Below are 18211 nucleotides of genomic sequence, written 5' to 3'. Positions count from 1 at the left end.
TTAGAAACATACCAGGGGACTCCAATTTAATCCCATCAAGGTGGCATGTACCAATGCCATCTCACTAGTCCAAGTGATCAATTTCAGTTCGCAATTGATCATAATGAAAGGACTAAGAGTCAAAGGGAGCACATAAGCAAGTCTAGTACCTGCAAACACTAACCGATAGAATAAATAAAGGGGAGAGTGATCCAACATGGGAAGTGAGATATTTATTTATTTTTTAAGTATTAATTTATTTATTTGAAAGAGTTACACAGAGGGAGGAGAGGCAGAGAGAGAGAGGTCTTACATCCACTGGTTCACTCCCCAGTTGGCTGCAAAGCCAGGAGCCAGGAGCTTCCTTGGCAGAGACCTGGATCAGAAGTGGAGCAGCCGGCTCTCAAATCGGCGCCCACATGGGATGCCGGCACTGCAGGCGGTGTCCTAACCCTCCACACCACAGCATCGGCCCCGATGGTTTATCTTTATTCCATGTGGTCTCTCGTTTCCTGGAAGATGCACCTTGGGCTTGCTCTCATGATGATGGTGGGTTCCAAAAAGGAGAGGAAGTGGGTAAGACTTTGGGAGGTCTAGGCTTGCAATTGCATAAGCTCATCTCTGAAACCTTTTGTTGGCCAGAACTGAGTCAAAGTAGATTAAATCTCTTAATGGTGGAGGTCAAATATTCACATTGCAAAGGGCATGACTATAGTGAGGGATAGAGAACTCTTGGCTTTTTTGTAATATGCCACGTAATGCAGATTATATTACTGTACTTCAGTATACATACTGTATCTCTAATTAATCAACTGGTTATGGCCTGTTTATGGTGGCAAACCAACTCTGAAGGGGGAATGTGCTTGTGTGTGTGTGTCTATATATATATATAGCTAATATATATGAGAAACTACAGGGAGATGTTTATTTTACTTTGCTTACTCCTCATATTTTAGATATGTTTATCAATTCTTCTATTTTTCAGTTTCTAAATCATTCCTATTTGCTTATATTTGTATTAATTTATATAAGGAGTCTTCAAAATTTTGTGGAAATGGAATTAAAAGGTAAGTATTTTGGTGGAAAAATAGAAATTCATGAATAGTCTTTTCATAATATAAACATTCCAAACTGTTTTGGGTCATTCATATGTGCCAAACATATAGGAGGCATTCAAGAAATATGTTAAATAGATTATTGCATGGTTTCTCTGATTTTCTGGAGTTTATGTCTTTTAAAAATATTTTAAAAAGTTAGAGAGAGAGAATGAGTGCAAGCCTTCCTACTCACTGTTTCACTTCCCAAATGTGCACAATGGTGGGGACAGGGCCTGGCGAAAGCTGAGATCTGGGAACTCAATCCAAGTCTTCCACATGGGTGGCAGGGACCCAATTACTTGAGCCATCATCTGCGCAAGTAGATGGTCTGCATTACAGGAAGTTAAAACTGGGAGCCAGAGCTGGCACTCGAACCCATGCATTCTGAGATAGGACACCAGCATCTAACTTCTAGGCCAAATGCCTACCCCTGAAGTTTATATTTTAGAGTTAAAATTTGAATTTCAGGTGTAGCAAATATATATTTATATATTATTTATCTCTCTCTCTATATATATGTTTTTGATTAATAGTAAAACATTGATTCAAATTAATTTTCCCTTGAGTGATACTTTGGCTACATCCCATATGAACTGCTTTACATTTTATTTTTATTTCTGACTTTTGTTTGTTTTCTAATTTTTGTTAGTACTATTTGGTGACTTATCACAAAGAAAACACTGAAGTGTCTAACATCCAGTTCAAGAAATAGAATATTCCTAATATTTCAGAAATGGCCTCTCTGCCTCTGTCAAGTTGCTTCTCCTCTCTTCTCTATAAAATAAACCACTATCCTGATATTTATGTTAATTGCTTCCTTGCTTTTCCTTTTAAATTTGCCACCTGCATATGGGAGCTGAACACTATAGTTTTGTCTGTGTTTTGCACTTTACATAAATGGGATAATGAAGTATATTTTTGGCTGATTTGGCTTCATATTATCTTTGTGAGATTCATTATGTATAGCTGTAGTTTGCTCACTTTAATTGCTGTTTATCTCATGAATATAGCACAATTTATTTTTTATTCTATTACATGAACATACCACCATTTATCTGTTCATTTGACTGTTAATGGTTTATTTTGGTTAGTGGGTCTCTCCAGCTTTGGGATTTATGCGTAGATGATAGATAAATAGTGAAATAGGGTTAAATGGTTTGTTTCTAGTTTTTTTTATATTTATGAATAACTCTCTTATGAAGTTTTAAGATGTATTTCTTGACACATGTGAGTATACATTACTAGGAGTGAAATTGCTGGTAAGAGAGTTTTCATGGATTCAGCTTCAGCAAGGCAGTATGAATCGTTTCAGAGTGGCCCTGCCCATGCACACTTTCTCCAGCCTCCTGGCAGGATGTCCAACATCATCACACTTCTAAACACCTGGACACGGACAGTTATTTATAGCTATTCTTTGTGCACGTGTTGTGGTATCTTCTTGATTGAATTGAAGCTTCTCTGATTACTAGTAAGATTGATCATATGTTTACTTTTTTGAAGGAGGGACATTCCTTTTTTTTTTTTTCCAAAGAAACCTTTTATTTAAGGCATACAAACTTCATGCATTTCATAAGTACAACTTTAGGGAGGTACATTCTTAATTTCTGAGTATCTAATCAAATTTCCTGTCCAGTCTTCTACTAGTTTTACTGTCTTTTTCTTATTGATTTTTTCTGAGTATGAGCTCTTTGCCGGTTGTTTTGCTGTAACATGTTCTCTGAACTTCCCTTTTCATAATCTTAATGGTATTTTTGATAAGTACAATTCCTAATTATAATATACTCAACCTACCACTTTTTGTCCGATTTTGTTTGGAATTTATGTGTATGATTTAAGAACACTTCTATTCCTTGAGACTCTGTATGACATCCTGCATTCCAATTTCCTTAGTTTTTGCTGTTTACTTTCTTGTCTTCTTTGTGTGTGTATATATGTGTGTGTGTGTGTGTGTGTGTGTGTGTGTGTATTTAGGTATAGTTTGCCACTCCTTTGCCAGACTTTTGAGACTGAAAGCTTTGTCTATTGATTTTCAGCCTATATTTTGTTTCAAATATATATATGACTTCAGTCATATCCCTCAAATTTTGATATTTTTATGATTCAAACAAAAATATTTTCTCATTTCCTTAGTAATTTCTTCTTTCAATTATGAGTTGAAATGTGCTTCTATTTTTAAATTTCCAAGCATATCAAAATTTTCTTGCTATTATTTGTTCTTGACTTCAGACTTCATTCCACTGTAGTCAGAGGCCTTACTTTGCGTGATTCATATCCTTTGAAATTTGTCAACTTTTGTTTTAGTGCAGGAGATGTCTATTTTTGTAATTAACGTTCCATGTGTCCTGGTGCTTAAGCCTTTGTCCTGTGTTCTTTTGGGAGAACATAGACTAAAATATAACAGTTAAATCTTTATTACAAAGCCTAGATTTTATCAACATATTAATTACTGTCATGTTTAATTTTTTTTGTTTGGAATTTACTTAAGGGGCTGGTGCCGTGACTCACTTGGTTAATCCTCTGCCTGTGGCACCGGCATCCCATATGGGCGCTGGGTTCTAGTCCCGGTTGCTCCTCTTCCAGCCCAGCTCTCTGCTATGGCCAGGGAAGGCAGTGGAGGATGGCCCAAGTGCTCGGGCCCCTTCACCCACATGGGAGACCAGGAAGAAGCACCTGGCTCCTGGCTTTGGATCGGCGCAGCACTGGCCATGGCAGCCATTTGGGGAGTGAACCAATGGAAGGAAGACCTTTCTCTCTGTCTCTCTCTCTCTCTCACTGTTTATAACTCTACCTGTCAAAAAATAAAAAAAAAAAAATTAAAAATAGAATCTGCTTAATCTGATATGAAGTTTGTATTTATACTTTCAGAAGTTGTGTTTATCTCATACATTTTGTCTTTTTTCACTCATGCATAGTAAATATTAAAATAATCACAGATCATTAAAACTATAGTAGTATATCATGTTTTTAGTAGTATATCAATCTTTACCATTGGTTTGACAAAGATATAGAACAAAATTTTACAAAACTATATTTGCAGCAATACTTACTTTGCCTTTTCTGTTGCTTAACATAAAAAGGCACTTTATTTGTGTCTCTTGAGGACTATAATTGGATTTTTTCTTTGATTTAATTTTGAAATTTTAATCTTTTAATAGTGGAATTTAACATATTAGCACATACTATTAAACTTTTTAATATTACTTATATTTGTTGTATGTTTTTAATTTTTATATCTCATTGTTTTTCTTTGCATTATTTTTTTATTATGAAGTGTATTTATTTATTTAAAATTTTTTTTGGTGGTGGGAGGGAGGGTAGGGTGGAAAGTATCACGATGTTCTTAAATCTGGATTTATGAAATACATGAAATTTGTTTGCCTTAAATAAGAAAATAATAAAAGGTATTTTAAATTGATGACACAAAGTAATGGAAAATGTGTTATTGAGTCAGTAAATTGATGAGCAGGCTTTATTGAGTCCACCAGGAATGCAGGACTCCTTGCTGACTGTTTTAGGAAAGACGTTGTCTGTCTGAGTGCTGATGACTGCCTTTGGTGATCAACTGGTGACATTTAGAGTTTCCAAAATAAAACCAAGCCCATTTCAATATTTATAAAAAAATCCAGCTGTCTTTTTTTTTTTTTTAAGTCCAGCTGTATTAAACTTTTCTCTAATCAACTATAGACAGGAATATATAGATATGCCTTAAGTTATCAACTTGCTGTATGGGCATCACCTCTGAGGGTGAGGAAGCTAGAGTAGTCCATGATTTAGCTGTCCAGACATAGCTTTTCATAATGCATTTCCCATGAATTGTTTGAAGATCCCTCATATGTCTGATTTTATAATTTTTTGCATCAAAACAAACTTATCTTTTAATTAAAAATTTGCACAAACTTTTTGAAGTACCTTTGTGGTTTCCCTTTGCACTGTGGAATCAATGCAGAAATTAAGAAGAAAAAAATGAACATATTTTTGAGCTGAAAGTGATCAAAAGATCACTTTGATGGGATTTCTAGAAATGGATTTAGGGGGATAAAGTGGGGGATATTGAAAGAATCCAACATATTAATGAAAAAGAAGATTTTTGATTCTTCTGCCCTGATAGTCATTGGAAAGCAGCAACCATGGCTCTGTGCTATCCCATGACTTTGGTCCTCAACAAAGGTCACAAGATCACCAAGAACGTGACCAGGCTGAGGCACAGCCATGGCTCACCATACATACCAAGTTTCTGCAGGGTATGATCTGGGAGGTATGGGGCTTTGCCCCATCTGAGCACAGCACCGTGGAGCTACTCAAGGTCTCCAACAACAAACAGGCCCTCAAGGTCATCCAGAAAAGTGTAGGAATGCACATCCCTGCCAAGAGGAAGTGGGAGGGGCTGAGCAGCTTTCAGGCCATCATGAGGAAAGCAGCCACTAAGAAGGCCTGAGCCTCTCCCTTGGCTAATAAACCTTTCCAGGCCCTCACTAGTAGAGTTAAAAAAAGAAAAGAAAAGATAAGAAAAGATAAGCAAGAAAAAAAAGTAAAAAGGAGATTTTTATTGTATTTTAGCCTCCATGAGCATTAGTGAGAGAATGGAGGGTTATTCTTTCTTTTTTTAAAAAATATTTATTTATTTTTTTGGAAGTCAGAGTTACACACAGAGAGAAGGAGAGGCAGAGAGAGAGAGAGAGAGGTCTTCCATCCACTGGTTCACTCTACCCAAATGGCTGCAATGGTCAGGGCAGGAGCCAGAAGCCCCATCCAGATCTCCCACGTGGGTGCAGAGGCCCAAGCTCTTGGACCATCCTCTGCTGCTCTCCCAGATGCATTTGCAGGGATCTGGATCATAATGGGAGCAGCAGGGATTCAAACCAGCACCCATATGGGATACTGGCGCTATAGGCAGCAGCTTAAGTAGCTCTGGTGCGTGTTTTTTATTTTTAAAATATTATTTTAGAAGATGCATTTTAAACAGAGTAGTGATTTTTTTATTGAGGTTTTCCAAAACATTCTATAATTGATAGTTTTAATTTTTTAAAAAGATTTATTTATTTATTTGAAAGCCAGAGTTACGCAGAGAGAGGAGAGGCAGAGAGTGAGAATGTCTTCCATCTGCTGGTTCACTCCTCAGTTTGCTGCAATGGCTGGAGCTGTGCCAATCTGAAGCCGGGAGCCAGGAGCTTCTTCCAGGTCTCCCATGTGGGTGCAGGAGCCCAAGGTCCCAGGCCATCTTGTATTGCTTTCCCAGGCCATAGAAGAGAGCTGGATTAGAAGTGGAGCAGCCAGGTCTTGAACCTGCACGCATATGGGATGCTGGCACTTCAGGCCAAGGTGTTAACCCACTGCACCACAGCACCGGCCCCAGATAGTCTTAAGTTTTATAATCAACTATGAAATTATATTTTTCACTGTTTTTTTCCTTTATACATAGTGTGCACATGTTTTTATTTTCTTACCCTCAGTTTCTTGTATTTTATTAATATAATCTTGTGTCTAACATCAGATTATTTTTTCTCATGAATAATTCTGTCCTTTGCATTATTTTATAAAAAGATTTGCAAATATCATTTAAACATCTTTTTAAAATTTTTATTTAATTATTTGAAAGGCAGTGAAAGAGTGAGAGACTGAAACAGAGAGAGAGAGTTTGAGATTTCCCATTTGCTGATTTATACAGCAAATGCTGCAACAGCTCAGGCTGGGCCAGGCTGAAGCCGGGAACCCTGAACTCTCTCCTGGTCACTCATGTGGATGGCAGGGACGCAACTACAGGAGGCATCACCTGCTGCCTCCCAGGATGCACATTGGTAGGAAGCTGGAATCCAGAGTGGAGCTGGGCTTTGAACTCAGTAAATCCTCTGAGTTGTGAGGTGCAGGCATTCTGAGAAGTGTATTAATCCTACACCAAACACCTACCCCTTAGACATATCGCCTTTTTAGCCAGTCGCAGAACTTGCCATTGTCCTTTTAGCAGCAGTTTTCCCAGAGCTAGTCTGTCAACTTTGTATGAAGTCTCATCAATTGAAATTCATTTTCAAGTGTTTTAATACCAGAATAATGCTAGTGGCATATTTTAAGACTTGGTTGAAAATGTTTTCCTGCTGCTTCTGTATTTAAAACTTTAGACTTTCCTGGTCTAAAATTCTTGGGTTACAAACTTTTCCAGACTGTGTCTAGGTGTTCATCTTTTTTCACTGATATTTGAAATCAGGTATCTGTAGTTTAGTTATCCTTAAAATCTTCTTAAAGTCATATTGCTTCTCCAGTTGGAAGGTACCATTCTTTTTCCTTACTGTTTTGTCTCTGTTTTGATTTCTTTTTAACTAAGTTATCTACCTGTTGTGTTTTATTATTTTATTTCCTCTACTTCTATTATCTCCCTTGTCATAATTTTTTGTCATTGTTTTTTTCTTTTAAATGCAAGGAAAGCTTCTAATTTTTTTAAGTTTTCTTTTTGATAGAAATTTTGTTCATTTTCCCCCAAGAATGAAACATTTTTGTGCTGTATTTTTTAAAATATTTTTTTTAAGATTTATTTATTTGAAAGGCAAAGTTATAGAGAGACAGGGGTGAGAGGGAGGGGGAGGAAGGAGGGAGGGAGGGAGGGAGGGAGGGAGAGAGAGAGAGAGAGAGAAAGGGAGAGGGAGAGGGAGAGAGAGAGAGAGAGAGAGAGAGAGAGAGAGTGGTTTTCATCCACTGGTTCACTCCCTAAATGGCTGAACAACCAGAGCTGCGCTGATCCAAAGCCAGGAGCTAGGAGCTTCTTCTGGGTCTCCCATGCGGGTGCAGGGGCCCAAAGAATTGGGCTGTCTTATCCTGCTTTTCCAGGCCATAGCAGAGGGCTGAATTGGAAGTGGAACAGCTGGGACTTGAACTGGTGCCTATATGGGATGCTGGCATTGCAGGCAGCAGCTATACCCGCTATGCCACAATGCCAGCCCTGTGCTGTATTTTTACTTCTTCCTTATTCAGATTTGTAACCTTTTTTGGCTTGCCTATACCAGGTAAAGACTACACTGCTCAATATCAGCCAGCTGTGCAGTATCCCTCAAGTCTTTTTAGAGATTTATCTACTCTGCCCCAAGGTAGCACACCCTCTGTTTGGAGAGAGAATTCCAAACGCTGTGTTTTCAGTCTGGTCCTATCTGCTTGCTACCTTTGAGGACACACTTGAAGTTTCTGGTTTTTATTTATTGAACACTGATTTTTTTTTTCAAGGTACTCTTGTAGGTACTTGTATTCCATCAGTAATGAACAGATAAATGCCCTTACTTTTAAAAAAATTTTCTTTTTTAACAATGGTATAGTTTATATATTATAAATTTTATCATATTAACCATTTTTAAAAGTTTTATTTATTTATTTGAAAGGCAGAGTTAGAGAGGGGAGAGAGAGAGAGAGAGAGAAACCATCTTCCATCTGCTGGTTCACTCCCCAAATAACTGCAATGACCAAGGCCAGGCCAGTCTGAATCCAGGAGCCTGGAACTCTGTATTGGGTCTCCCATATTGATGGCAGAGACTTGGGCCATCTTCCACTGCTTTCTTAGGTGCATTAGCAGGGAATGGATCAGACACTTATATGGGATGCCAGTGTTGCAGATAGTGGCTTAACCTGCTGTGCCACAATGCCAACCCCAATATTAACCATATTTAGGTGTATGGTTCAGTGATGTTAAATACATTCACATTATTGTGTAGCCAATCTCAAAAATTCTTTTTATCTTTTAAAACTGAAACTTTATACCCACTAAATAACATCTCCCTATTTTCCCCTCTACCTAGATGCTGAAAACTACCATTGTACTTTCTGTCTCTATGGATTTGACTACTGTAGGAACCTTGTATGAAGAAATCATATAATATTTGTCCTTTGTGATTGGTTTATTGCACTTAGCATGATATCCTCAAGATTCATCCATGTTGTAGCATGTGTCAGAATTTTCATCCATGTTGTAGCATATATTAGAATTTCTTCCTTTTTTAAGGCTGAATAATTCTCTGTTATATGCATTTATCACATTTTTTCTATCTATTCATCTGATGCTTAACACTTGAGTTGCTTCCACCTTTTGGCTATTGTGAATAATGCTGCAATGAATATGGGTATACAAATATCTCTTAAAGACTCATTTCTTTTGAACATAGATCCAGAAGCAGAATTGTTGGATCATATGATAATTCTATTTTTAATTTTTTGAGGACCCCTATATTATTTTCCATAGCATTTATACTTTCTGACATCGCTACCAACAGTGCACAAGACTGCCAGTTTCTCCACACCCTCACCAACATTTGCTATTTTCTGTTGTCTTTTTTGATTGTAGCTATCCTAATTACCTCTCCTCTTATGGGACTCAGATTCTAGCAGGAGTTAAGGAGGAGGGAGACAATTAGCAACAACAGACATAGCATATCAACATGTGGCATTGTAACAGTCTATTCAATAAATGGTGCTGGGAAAACTGGATTTCCACGTGCAGAAGCATGAAGCAAGACCCCTACCTTACACCTTACACAAAAATTCACTCAACATGGATTAAAGATCTAAGTCTATGACCTGACACCATTAAGTTACTAGAGAACATTGGAGAAACCCTTCAAGATATTGGCACAGGCAAAGAGTTTCTGGAAAAGACCCGGGAGGCACAGGCAGTCAAAGCCAAAATCAACTACTGGGATTGAATCAAATTGAGAAGTTTCTGTACTGCAAAAGAAACAGTCAGGAGAGTGAAGAGGCAACCGACAGAATGGGAAAAAATATTTGCAAACTATGCAACAGATAAAGGGTTAATAACCAGAATCTACAAAGAGATCAAGAAACTCCACAAAAACAAAACCAACAACCCACTTAAGAGATGGGCCAAGGACCTCAATACACATTTTTCAAAAGAGGGAATCCAAATGGCCAACAGGCACATGAAAAAATGTTCAAGGTCATTAGCAATCAGGGAAATGCAAATCAAAACCACAATGAGGTTTCACCTCACCCCGGTTAGAATGGCTCACATTCAGAAATCTACCAATAATAGATGCTGGCAGGATGTGGGTAAAAAGGGACACTAACCCACTGTTGGTGGGAATGCAAACTGGTCAAGCCACTATGGAAGTCAGTCTGGAGATTCCTCAGAAACCTGAATATAGCCCTACCGTTCGACCCAGCCATCCCACTCCTTGGGATTTACCCAAAGGAATTTAAATTGGCAAACAAAAAAGCGGTCTGCACCCTAATGTTTATCGCAGCACAATTCACAATAGCCAAGACCTGGAACCAACCTAAATGCCCATCAACGGTAGAGTGGATAAAGAAATTATGGGATATGTACTCTTTAGAATACTATACCGCAGTAAGAAACAACGAAATCCAGTCATTTGCAACAAAATGGAGGAATCTGGAACACATCATGCTGAGTGAAATAAGCCAGTCCCAAAGGGACAGATACCATATGTTCTCCCTGATCGGTGACAACTGACTGAACACCAAAAAGGAAACCTGTTGAAGTGAAATGGACACTATGAGAAACGGTGACTTGATCAGCATAGCCCTGACTGTTAATGAACAACTTAATACATTATCCCTCTTAGTAGTTTTTTTTGTCTGTTCTACTTAATATGACTGGTTTAATTCTGTAATTAATACACAGTTATTCTTAAGTGTTGAAATTTAACTGAAATGTGATCCCTGTTAAACATAAGAGTGGGAATAAGAGAGGGAAGAGATGTATAATTTGAGACATGCTCAGGCTGACTTGCCCCAAATGGTAGAGTTAGAAACATACCAGGGGACTCCAATTTAATCCCATCAAGGTGGCATGTACCAATGCCATCTCACTATTCCAAGTGATCAATTTCAGTTCACAATTGATCATAATGAAAGGACTAAGAGTCAAAGGGAGCACATAAACAAGTCTAGTACCTGCTAATACTAACCGACAGAATAAATAAAGGGGAGAGCGATCCAACATGGGAAGCGAGATACTCAGCAGACTCATAGAATGGCGGATGTCCTAAACAGCACTCTGGCCTCAGAATCAGCCCTAAAGGCATTCGGATCTGGCTGAAAAGCCCATGAGAGTATTTCAGGCATGGAAAGCCAAGACACTCAGGCAAAAAAACAAAACAAAACAAAACAAAACCTAAATGAAAGATCTCTGTGAGTGAGATCCCAGTGGAAAGAACAGGTCTTCAAAGAAGGAGGTACCTTTCTCTGAAGGGAGGAGAGAATCTCCACTTTGACTATGACCTTGTCTAAACAAGATAAGAGTCAGAGAACTCAAGGGGCTTCCATAGCCTTGGAAACTCATGACTGGAGCATAGGGAGATTACTGATGCCATAAACAGGAGTGTCAATTTGTAAAGTCAACAACAGGAGTCACTGTGCACTTACTCCTCATGTAGGATCTCTGTACTTAATGTGCTGTACATTGAGACTTAATGCTATAATGAGTACTCAAACAGTATATTTCACTTTGTGTTTCTATGTGGGTGCAAACTGTTGAAATCCTTACTTAATGTATACTAAACTGATCTTCTGTAAAGAAGAAGAAGAAGAAGAAGAAGGAGGAGGAGGAGGAGGAGGAGGAGAAATGATCAATTCCCAACTTGACTCTCACTGGGATTAAACATGACAATAGGTCTGATCTGATTTCATCATCATTTAAAAAATCATCTATTATTTTTCACTTTATGTTTCTGTGTGGGAGCAAACTGTTGAAATCTTTACTTAATGTAGGCTAAACTGATCTTCTGTATATAAAGAGAATCGAAAATGAATCCTCATGTGAATGGAAGGGGAGAGAGAGTGGGAAAGGGGAGGGTTGCGGGTGGGAGGGACGTTATGGGGGGGGAAGCCATTGTAATCCATAAGCCATACTTTGGAAATTTATATTTATATTCATTAAAGAAAAGTTAAAAAAATATGTGGCATTGTAGAAGTTGATGTGAAGATAGAGCAGGGTAAAGGGGTGTGCATCAGGAGTGGCAGTGGAAGGGGGTGAGATTTGGGTAAACAGGTGTTCAGGGTAGATCCACCAGGCCATCAAGAAGATGAAGAGCAAAGATGAGAAGGGGGTAAGGAGGTTGACCTCACATGGAAACCTTCCTAGTGTCTGGCTGTTAAGGCTGTTTCCTCTGAGGATGGATTCATCAGTCTCTTGGATGTGGCTCTGGGGATGGGGAAGGGAGGTGGGGTGTTACCTTTGCTTGAGTTTCCCTCAGACCTGGAGAGCCCTCACTCCTCCTGGACAAAACCTTACAGCTTGCTCTGAGGTGGAGCCAGTGCCACACTGGGCTTAGATGCAGGGTCAGGAGGTGGGTCAGGGTAAAAACTGGCTGAGAGTCAGGCAGTGAGCAAGTCCTGGAGGCTGGCAGTCAAGGTTGTTTTGAGCTGCAGTGAGGAGAGAAGTGTGAGTGTGTTCAGGACATCCGTTCAGGAACAAACAGGAAATACAAATGAGGGGCGTATGCAAAGCCTGAAGCATGGCAGGTGTTCAAGGTTTAGGCAGAGTCTGGGATCCAGTTTGGGAAATGTGAAAAGAATAGGGGCAACCTAGGGGATCTCTGTGACTAAGCGTCAGAAGCCCATGAGATGGGGCTTGAGGGTTGGTGACAAATCTGTGTATTGCTGGAAACTCTAGGTCAGAGATGGCAGGATCAGGCAAAGGAGGAATGGAAATTGAATTCTGAGATGTTTGCCCACACCAGAGTGTGGAGGTGGAGTCATGGGGCAAAGAGAGGATGTCTACAGCAGTTAGCTCCCTCACATAGAACCTTCTTATCCCCTTCACAACTGTGACTTTCACGGTAACCCTCCCTGCCTTACGCAGCATGCTTTCCTCTGCACATTTCTTCCAAAATAGACTTTGCCCCTTATTTTCACTGGTCCATCCCAAGTTATTATGATGACTTCTTGGTGGAAAGAAGCCATCAACTTTTCTACTTTGAGGTAGTGAAGAGGTCACTCTTGTCTTTGCTTCTTGGGTCTAGAAGGACATGAATCTATGAATGCTAGAAACAACATTTTCTCCTCCATGGAGAGGATCTGCCTGCAATAGAAGAGAGGGTGAGGTTAAATAGAGCCAGTTGGAGAGAGAGAGAGAGAGAGAGAGAGAGAGAGAAATGAATGAGCCAGCGCTGCGGCTCAATAGGCTAATCCTCCACCTAGCGGCGCCGGCATACCTGGTTCTAGTCCTGGTCGGGGCACAGGATTCTGGTTGCCTCCCTTCCAGGCCAGCTCTCTGCTATGGCCCAGGAGTGCAGTGGAGGATGGCCCAAGTGCTTGGGCCCTGCACCCCATGGGAGACCAGGAGAAGCACCTGGCTCCTGCTTTCAGATCAGCGTGGTGCGCCCGCTGCAGCTCGCCGGCTGCAGCGGCCATTGGAGGGTGAACCAATGGCAAAAGGAAGACCTTTCTCTCTGTCTCTCTCTCTCACTGTCCACTCTGCCTGTCAAAAAAAAAAAAAAAAAAAAGGAATGAAAGAATGAATAAAACTGAGACCTGGTCGCTAAAGTCCCCTAAACTCTCCATGTTCCCAAATTCTCGTTTGCTTCTGTAAGATGCCTCAGGAGCCTTCTCCCCAATTTTTTCTTTCATCTTTTCCCCATCACAGTAGTTTGAATTGAGCTTTCTGTCACTTTGCAACCAAAGCACTGGGACCAGTGCAGCAATCTTCTCACCATGGTGGCTGCCCCCGGTTCTTGAATGTCTCTCCTCTTTGGTCTCCCAAAACTCTAACCAGAATCACTTCTCTGCCTTCTGGCCGCTGTGGCCATCTGTCGTGAACCAGTTGCTGGACGATCCTCTCTCTCCATGTCTCCATTTTGCTCTGTTACTTTGACTTTCAAAATAAATAAATGAACCTTTTTTTTTCTTTTTTTTCTTTTTTTTCTTTAGTAAATATAAAATTTCCGAAGTACAGTTAATGGATTACAATGGCTCCCCCCCGATAATTTCCCTCCCACCCACACCCCTCCCATCTCCCGCTCCCTCTCCCATTCCATTCACATCAAGATTCATTTTCAATTTTCTTTATATACAGAAGATCGATTTAGTATATATTAAGTAAAGATTTCATCAGTTTACACCCACACAAAAACACAAAGTGTAAAATACTGTTTCAGTGCTAGTTATAGCATTACTTCACATTGGACAACACATTAAGGACAGATCCCACATGAGAAGTAAGTACACAGTGACTCCTGTTGTTGACTTAACAATTTGACACTGTTGTTTATGGCGTCAGTAATCTCCCTAGGCTCTAGTCATGAGCTGCCAAGGCTATGGAAGCCTTTTGAGTTCGCCGACTTCGATCTTATTCTGACAGAGTCATAGTCAAAGTGGAAGTTCTCTCCTCCCTTCAGAGAAAGGTACCTCCTTCTTCGATGGAGCCCTGTTCTTTCCACTGGGATCTCACTCACAGAGATCTTTCATTTAGGGCTTCTTCTTTTTTTTTTTTTTCCAGAGTGTCTTGGCTTTCCATGCCTAAAATACTGTCATGGGCTCTTCAGCTGGATCCACATGCCTTAAGGGCTGATTCTGAGGCCAGAGTGCTGTTTAGGACATCTGCCATTCTATGAGTCTGCTGTGTATCCCGCTTCCCATGATGGATCGTTCTCTCCTTTTTTGATTCTATCAGTTTGTATTAGCAGACACTAGTCTTGTTTGTGTGATCCCTTTGACTCTTAGACCTATCAGTGTGATCAATTGTGAACTGAAATTGATCACTTGGACTAGTGAGATGGCATTGGTACATGCCACCTTGATGGGATTGAACTGGGATCCCCTGGCACAGAAATGAACCTTTTTTTAAAAGAGAGATTATGTATATGAGCAACATTGACATTTTGAGATTTGATTACTATGTCCAGTCCTTGTCTATACTGTTGAGGAACAGTTTTTTCCTTCTTGCTATTTGTTGAATTCTTTACTTAGTGGAGGGTTAATCTTATGATTATGAAATAAATAAAATACATCATTGTAAAAATTAAAAGAAAATGTGAGAGTGGGGGAAAGCAGGGTGGGAAGTATCACTGTGCTCCTGTATCTGTATATATGGAATACATGAAATTTGCTCACTTTATATAAATAAAAAATTTTTAAAAAGAGAGAGGTGAAGTCTGGTTCATCTCTCCTTGACTCCCAGCTACCTTCCCAACTGGCTGTTCAGGTAGAGTGGAATGGCTTGCTTCATGACTTCCTAGGCTGGGTCAAAAAAGCTGAGGCAGCACCTGCCTCGAGGCTCTCTGCAGACACATGTTTTTGGAATGCAGGAAACCTGGAAGACTTCTAGACAGCTAGGGTCTCCTGGGAGGAGAGACCTCACAACAGAGCACGTAGAGATAGTGGCAGATGCCTCAGGAGCTCAAATTTTGTGTGTCTTCTTGTTCAGGCCATTAACATGCAAATAGGTCAGCCATCCTTTGACTCCATCTCCAGCAACTGCCTGACTGCAACCACATGAGAGACGTTAGATGAGAGTCACCTACCTGAGCCCAGCCAACCCCAGAAGAGTGGGAGATAACAGCAAAATGATGATTGCTCTTTCAGGTGGCTCATTTTTTTTAAAGATTTATTTATTTATTTGAAAGGCAGAGTACATGAGAGAGAGAGAGAGAGAGAGAGAGAGAGAGAGAATCTTCCATCTTCTGGCCCATCTCCCAAATGGCCTCATCAGTCAGGGCTGGACTAAGTCAAAGCCAGGAGCTCCTTCCAGGCTTCCCACATGGGTTGTAGGGGTCCAAGTACTTGAGCCATCTTCTGCTGCCTTCCTAGGCATGTTAACAAGGAGTTGAACGGAAGTGGTGCAGCCAGCACTTGAACTGGTTCTCCAGTATGAGATGCTAATGCTGCAAGCAGTGGCTCAACCCACTACGCAACAACGCTGACCAGGGATCAGATCTGGCGTATAGAAAGCTAGGTTTACAGTTCTGTCTCTGGTGAGTCTGTACTACCTCATGTCTCTGCACCTCTCTGTGCTGCTTGCTTTTCCCTGCAGATCAGCTTTCTGAAGCCCAGTGCTATTTCGCTCCCCACAACTTCAGCTTTGAATTGTGCAGCTCTGCTTTGGGTTTGAACTCCTAATCGACCCAACTCTGGTTCATTTAGTTTAGATTTTCAGTAGGGAGGCCCTGATCACCTCCTCCTAGTCTATGGGACAGATCCCTTGGGGCAGGGGGCCAGAGGTGGTCAATTTTGACTGAGGATATATGTGGTTGGAGTTATCTGTGTGGTAGCAAGGATGCTGACAGGGCCAGGATATCTTGGATGAAGGTGAGAATGGGAAGGCAATGATCAGCATCTTAAGCTCAGCTTGAACAATTTTTTGAATATCTCTAAATCTCAGCTTTCTCTTTTTCATAGCTGAAAAAGTTGATGATGTGAGGGTGAATAAGCAGAGATACTCAAATTAATTTCTGAGACTTTTGGTTATCAAATGAGATAATCTGTAGTAGGGCTGCTTCATAATAAGAACAGGACATAATAACATATCCATCCCAGTGCCTGGCAGCTGAGAGATAATCAATAGGGTTAGTTTCTCACTGCCCTCTGCCCTTCTCTTCCCTCCTTTAAAAGAGAATATATCTAGAAATAGATTCCTTGTCTTAGTGTTTGTAGCTGCAAACTTTTCAAAAATACCCTTCTTCAGTTCTCTGCTGCAACATATGTTCTGGCCAAACTCTTCAAATAGAGGTAGTGGGGGAGATTTCTTATGCTTTTCATAAGTGATTTTCATAGTCTTTTAAATAAACATTTCTGGATGGATTGGCTATTGGTCAATCCAACCAGAAATCATCTGAATCTGAATGATTGGTCAATCAGAGCCAATTCAGACAGACTATTCCACAGAGGATACAATTCACACTTCTGTGCTCTGCCAGGCACTCTATGATCTTGTGTCCACTACTTGCCCCTCATTAAGCTCTAGACAAATTGTCCCTTTCCTGTTTATTACACCAAGCTCCTTCTTGCTAAAAGACCTCCATTCATGCTGTTCTGTGTCTGAAATATGCTTCCTCCTCCCTCTTTACTTGGCTGACTTCTAAGGCTTAACCTAAAGACCCTTTTCTTGCTGACCTTTGGTTCTCCATCAGACTAGGTCAGGTCCTAATCTTCCATTGGTGCCTGTGGTTTTCCTTCATTACCTGCATTGCAACGTCATATGGTGTTGCAGTTGATTTCTCAACAATGTTGTAGTGGATTCGTTTCTGAGAGGAGGAGCATGGTGGGGACAAGAGGCGTGGAGTCACCACACAGACCCCGGGAGTCGGTGAAAGCGGGCTTGAGGCAAGTAGCCTGCAGACTCGTTTATTTCAGTTAGTACAACAGCTTATATAGTTAAGACCAGCCAATCCAGTCAAGGGGCAGTCTATGCCCCAACCAATCACAGCCTGTTGCCAGGCAGTTTCCAAAGCCATCCAATCACAGCCTGTTGCCAGTCAGGCTCTTGTTGCCAGGCAGTTTCTGAAACCATCCAATCATGGCCTGCTGTCAGTCAGGCTGTGTTGTCATGTGGTTTCCTCTGTTGTCATGTGGTTTCTGAAGCCATCCAATCATGGCCTGTTGCCAGGCAGTTTCTGTTGTCAGTGGCCATCTTGACATGAACTTGACATGAACATCTTGACCTTTTCACCTCAGTGGCCATCTTGACATGAACTTTTCACCTCAGTGGCCATCTTGGCATGAACTTTTCACCTCAGTGGCCATCTTGATATAACCTTTTCACCTCATTCCACCACAATATGGTCAACATTTGTAGGCTATTTTATGAAGCATGTATGCACTGTAAACAACCTGAGGGCGGTGATGACATCTGGCTCACCCATGATTGCATCTCTAGTGTGTATAATGGAGGTTAGTAAATAGAAGCTGGTTGCTAACACTTGTGCAGCTGGCTCTCCAACTCTGTGCATTCTGAACCCAAAGATTCAATCAACAAACCCAACATATTCTCTCTGATGGTTATGACTGTACCAAATGTGTATAGACTTTTTCTTGACATTATTCCCTAAACAATACAATGTCTGTTTACATTCTTAGGTTAATACTGCCCCATTTAATCTAAGGGACTTAGGTGATTGTGGAGTTCGGTATCTGTGGGGTTCCTGAACTGATGCCCCGTGGATACCCAGAGATGATGGTATAGTGCTTAT

General features: G+C 40.5%; 1 pseudogene; it reads left to right on the top strand.

The window, feature by feature from the left end:
• The first annotated feature begins 4511 nt into the window (after positions 1–4511).
• On the top strand, positions 4512–5731 carry LOC127490953 (large ribosomal subunit protein eL36-like; annotated as a pseudogene).
• Positions 5732–18211: the final 12480 nt, after the last annotated feature.

The sequence above is a fragment of the Oryctolagus cuniculus genome, chromosome 11 (assembly GCF_964237555.1).
Source record: "Oryctolagus cuniculus chromosome 11, mOryCun1.1, whole genome shotgun sequence".
Lineage (NCBI taxonomy): Eukaryota > Metazoa > Chordata > Mammalia > Lagomorpha > Leporidae > Oryctolagus > Oryctolagus cuniculus.
The sequence above is the reverse complement of the archived record's forward strand: the minus strand, read 5'-3'. Positions and strand labels throughout refer to the sequence as shown.